We start from the raw sequence: 6,045 nt of genomic DNA, 5'->3' as shown, positions 1-6,045 counted from the left end.
ACTTAGTTCTAACCCCTTTTTGTTTTCTCCTTTCCTTTTCTTTTTCCCTTCCCCTCCCGTCTTCCCCGATGCCTCCTGCATGCTGAGCAACGGCTCTACCACTGAGTTACAACTCCAGCCCTTCACAGGCCCTTTCTATATTTTTGTTCTGTAAGAAATCCTTTTGTTGAAAGGGGTAATACTGGAGAATGATTTTGGCCAAATTATATTTGTTATATTGTGGGCATGGATGAATATGTAACAATAAATCCCGCTATTATGTACAACTATAATGCACCAATAAAAAATATGGAAAAAAAGAACACACTTTATAAAAAAAAAAGTCATTGTGGTGTTCTTTAACTTGTTCAAACAAATGTAAAAATTTAACTTCAAGATCACTAAGGATCCCAGCCCAAGAGTAAATGTTCCCCTTGCAGATTAGTTATTCTTGTACAGTTAACTGAGGAGCTGACTGGTAATTAAACAAAAAACAACAACAACAACAAAAACAAAAACAAAAATAAAAACAGCAATTAAGTGATTCTAAAGCAGAATTGTCTAATAGAATAAGGAGCTGCATTTCTAATTTTATTTCTACAATTTTGAAATGGGTTCTTGAACTCCCGACTGGCGTGATACTCCTCCCCCGACCTCCCAGGTAGCTGAGACTGCTACAGGCAGGAGCCATTGCACTGGCTACTTTTGTAATTTAAAGTTTTCTAGTAGTAATGTTAGTAGTTTTTCCAGAATTAGCCAATAAAAATATACCTAATTAAATTTGAATTTCGGATAAAGAAATTTACTAAAGCAATTTTAGTAAAAGTATGTCCTATGTAGGTATATGTGGAATTTAAGGTAACTGAGTATGCTGTTTTTTTTTTTTTTTTTAAGTTTGGCAATGCTGCATATTTTAAAAGTTTTTGAAGGTGAAATTAATTTTAATAGCATGTTCATTTAATCTAGTGAACCCAGAACATTATCATTGCATTGTATACTCAATATGAAAATTAATAAGATGCTTTACATTATTCTGTAAAAATCATTGACCCACTTTCTTAAAAATTCAATGTGTATTTTATAGCATAATTCAATTCAGTCTAGCTATCCACACTTTAAGTGCTCAGTAGCCAGATGTAGCTAGTTATCTTACTGGAGGGAGGTCTTTAAGAATTTGCACTGCTAAATTTAACATTGCAAGATAGTCCTCTTTTATGAAGATTTTTTTTTTCTCCCCAGTGCCGGGGATTAAACCCAAAGCCTTATGCATGCCAGGCAGCTCTTTCATAATAAGATCGACTTAGTGATAGAAAAAGAACTAAGTATATATTTGTAAAATATAATCTGTTGGTTGAGCAGTATTCAGCAGAGACTGTATTCTAAATTGAAAATAAAAATACAGATGGGGAAGCTAGTGTCACCAATAACTTTTACACAAGGAAATATAAATATTTCCATAAAGCATAGCAGATTAAAAAATATGATAAAAACGTTATCACAAGTACTGGCCATTTCTTTACATATTACTGTTTGGTTTTCCTGCTTCCTTCAGGAAGAACTGTGCCTTCAGAAGTATACTTAACACTTTCTAACATCTTAAGTAAGATTGCTCATCTGGAACTAACTGAAAATAAAAACGAAGCTTATTGAAAATAAACCTCTTTTTTTGTATTCTAAAATATTATTTTAACATTTCAAAATAAATGAAAGCTTCTTATGAAGAAAATGTTGACTGCTGTCCAAATAAACAAGGTGAAAGTCTTATTTTAACATTAGGAAAATATCAGTTGAGCATCAGAAAACACTCCTGAAAGGGTCTGAAAACAATTCAGTGAGCATATCAAAGAAGTGGAAACTTTGGGAAAATAAACAGTTTCCCATAAATGGCTTGTTTACATGTACGAAGTAAAGAACCACCCCAGGCTGTGATTAATATCTGAATGTTACTGCATCTTTTAAAAGAACAAGACAGCTGGGAATCTAAATCAGTTGCTTGAGGCCCTTTCCCCCAAGATTCTATATTAGGATGTTTCTTCCTTTATTTATTTATTTAGTGGTAGGGATGGGTGCTGGGATCAAACCCAGGACCTCCTATGTGCTGGGCAAGAGTTCTACCACTAAGCTATACCCAGAGCCCAGGATATTCCTATTTTACATGTATGTAAGAGAACTAAAAGGGATTTATGTGGTGGAGAGCACACCCAGGGTTAGAGCCCTAGATTAAATGGATTTGAATGCTAGATGTGGCATCTGGACTCCAAGATGATCCTTATCTCCTGGTATTTGTGTCATTAAAGTTCTCCCCAACTTTTGTGAGGTTGGTCTTTGTGCCCAACAGCATATGCAGAAGTGATGAAATTTCTAGCACCTTAATGACTACATTGTGAAAAATTTTACTCTTGGGTGTTACTCTTCTCCTTCTCTGAGAGAAAGAGTTATATGTTATACACAGCCCTGTGAGGAGCCCATGTAATGGTAAAGAATGAAATCTGCCAACAGCCAGTGAGACCCAGGGGTGCACTGGGAAGTGGTTCCTTCAGCATCAGTTGAGAGTCTCAGGATGATGCCAACAACTTGTCTGTGACCTCATGAGAGGCCCTGAAGCAGATCCACACGGTTAAGTGGCTCCTGGTTCTTTGAACCTCAGGAATTGTGAGAGATAACAGAAGTCTGTTGTTTTAAACTGCCAAATTTTAGGGTATACAAGGCAATAGATAACTATTACACAGATTATTTGAATTAAACAATATGTTAAAGTCCTGAATCCTAAAGTCCTGTAATCTTGATTTGTTTTACTTTCTATTCTATAGAGTAGAATTTTACAGATGAAGCTTATATTCACTTCCAAAATAAGAGAGAATAGAGTGCATCGGTTAAGAGCATAGTCTCTGCATATGATGGGAAGACTGGAATTCAATTGCTGACCTCTTTAATTCTAGCTTGTGAGCTTGGGAAAGTTTTTTAAGTTTTCTATACTTCTGTTTCCCAGGATGACAATGCTTAGCTCAAGTGCCTGGAACACATTAAGTGCAAAATTCATATTAGCTATAATTATTAGTTTTATTTTGAATTATTGAGTGTAAAAAGCCACCTTAAAAACCATGTGTTCTCCATAGATTTGCTATGCCTGAGGTCATGTGGGCTGCAGGTGTCAGCAATTACTTCCTGAGGAAGGCGAAAGCATCCAAAGAAAGAACTCCCCTGAGAAAGAGGAACCCTTCTGCATTCATGGTGGGAATGTAAGTTAGTACAGCTAATATGGAGAACAATATGGAGGTTTCTAGAAAAAAAAAAACAACTAAAAATAGAACTGCATTAAGATCCAGCAATCCCACCACTGGGTATACATCCAAGGGAAGTGAAATCAACATGTCAAAAAGACATCTGCACTCCCTGTTTTTGCAGCACTACCAAACAGCTGGATATGAAATCAACCTAAATGTTCATCAACAGGTGAAAAGGTAAAGAAAATGTGACACACACACACACACACACACACAAATGGAATACTATTCAGCCATAAAAATGAAATCTTGTCATTTGCAACCTGACAGGAATAGATGAACCTGGAGGTCATTATGTAAAGTAAAATAGGTCAGGTACAGAAAGACCAACCGTATAATCTCATACTTACAAATAAAATCTCAAAAAAAAATTGATCTATAGAAGTTGAGAGCAGAATAATGGTTAACAGAAACTGGGGGAAACAGGAGAGAGGGAGGATAGGGAAGTTCCATCAACAGATATAATATTATTAATTGATAGGAGAAATAAATTTTAATGTTCTATGGCACAGTGGGAGAATATAATTATCAACAATGCATTGTATATCTCAAAATTCTTAGAAGAAAAGAACTTGGATATATTCACCATAAAGAAATAATAAAAATTCAAGATGATAGATATACTAATTATCCTGAGTTCACCGCTACCCAACATATACAAGAATCAAACACCACGTTATACCTCCTAAATGTGTACAAGTGTTATGTCAATCAAAAAATATCTTAAGGGTTGGATCTGTGGCTCAGCAGTAGCGCATTTGCCTGGCATGTGTGAGGCACTGGGTTCGATTCTTAGCACCGCATAAAAATAAACAAAAAAAGGTCTAGCAACAAATAAAAATATTTTTAAAAATCTTAAAAATTTCTTCTTTGGGAAAAGAATAGAGGATCTAAACTTAGTCCAATATTATAGTTCCAGCATCAGAGTAGAGATTGATTCACAGGGTCTGTCCAATCCCTGCTGCTCATTCTGCCCACTTGTGTATGGATTTTTATGGTAAAGGACCCTAAGTAAAATCTGAAACAGCTACTTTTCCCCCAAACCACTGTAAGACATTATTTTCATTGGCTTCAGAACATTGGACATCTCCCCCAGTGGAGGAGACTCTCTGCTTCATCAAACAATAGCCTCTGATCCTATGGGCATTCTGGGCTGAGCAGAGCATCTGCAGCCTAGCAGAACTTTAGTATGCAGCACTTTTGTGGCATTCTCAGGTGACTACTGTGGTCACATGTCAAAACAAGCAAACAAAAATGACAACGGAAAAAAAGGTGAACTAATCTATATTTAGGAATGCCCTTTTGTTGAAGGTTAGACTTTGAAGGCTTGGTTGCACAATAGAAGGGCCAGATAAACCACATTCTACTGTTGTGTATCCTGCATTTTAACTCCAGTCTATATTGGCCTGGACAGGTGGATAACTAACCCTGTGGAGAATGGGCCCTGAAACATTCTGAAGACTCAAAAAATTCTAGAATTAAATACTGTGAACGATTGTCCAGACTTTTTCCTTAGGTGAGTGTAATTTCTAATGTGAAAACTCACAATTTGGCTTCAAGAAATATAGGACAGTTTTAAAACTCTGTAGAAATAATGATGCCATACACTTGACTGTCCTCTCAGCAGCAGTAGAAATGTGAAGTCATTTTGCATACCCTCTGGTGAGCTGCCTAAAATGGAATGCAAAATATGCTGCTCATACATTCCAGAATAGAGGGGAAAGACATTAGTGAGAGCTGATGTTAAAGAAATGAGTTTTCCCAAGGGCTTTTATGTATAGATACAACATAGCAGAAACATTGGGTCCCTAATATTCTTTATTCATTGGTCAAATGTGTGAATAGGCCGCTGTGTGTCAAACACTGTTTTAGGTTCTGGGAATTGCAGAAAGAAACAAGCTGTCTGTTGTCTTGGAGTTCATGTTTTAGTTAAAGAACAGAAATGGTGACAATAAGCTTACAAAACCAAATACAAATTTCACATAATGACAAATGCCAAAAAGAAATAAAAGAGGATGGTGGTGTAGACAGGCATTGGGCAGCTGCTTTATATTGAAGGATGAGTGAATATTTTTCTGAGAAGGAGATATCTGAGCTGAAGGGCCAAGGATGAGAAGGAACTTCTCATGTGAATATCTGGGAAGTGAGTGTACCACGCAAAAGAGTAGCACGTGCAAAGACTGTGAGGCGGGAGGATGCGCTTGGAGTGCTGGAGTAACAGGGAGGACTCGTGTGATAGGAACACAGTGATCAAATTGAATAGTGATGGGTCACATTGGCAGGAGGCCAGTTTATGTGACGTCCAGATCATCTAGTGCCTTGTAAATAGGGGCAAGGAGGCTGAATTTTATTCTAGGTGAGAAACTCTCAAAGTACTTTTGAGCAGAGCAGATCAGGTATGATTTCTATCATGAAAGGAGCATTTTGGTTGCTACCTGGAGAACTGACAAGAATGAATACAGGTTGATTGGTTAGATAGTCTGGCAGCATCATAGGCTAGAGCTTATGATGGCCTGAACTTTGAGTGGCATCTGTGGAAGAGATGGGATGAGGAACTGAGAATGTTTTGGGGGTGGAGTTCAGTGGCAGAGCATGCACTTAGCATGCAAGGTCCTGGGTTTGATTTCTAGCATGAAGGGAAGGAAGGAAGGAAGGAAGGAAGGAAGGAAGGAAGGAAGGAAGGAAGGAAGGAAGGAAGGAAGGAAGGAAGGAAACCTATAAGGAAGCAAAAGGTGACTAATACTATTGGATATGGGCAAAGGGAAGGAAATTAAGGATGAGT

The sequence above is a fragment of the Marmota monax genome, unplaced genomic scaffold, assembly GCF_021218885.2.
Source record: "Marmota monax isolate L192 unplaced genomic scaffold, Marmota_monax_Labrador192_F-V1.1 WCK01_AAM20220418_F8-fsc00199, whole genome shotgun sequence".
NCBI lineage: Eukaryota > Metazoa > Chordata > Mammalia > Rodentia > Sciuridae > Marmota > Marmota monax.
Note: the sequence above shows the minus strand (reverse complement) of the source record.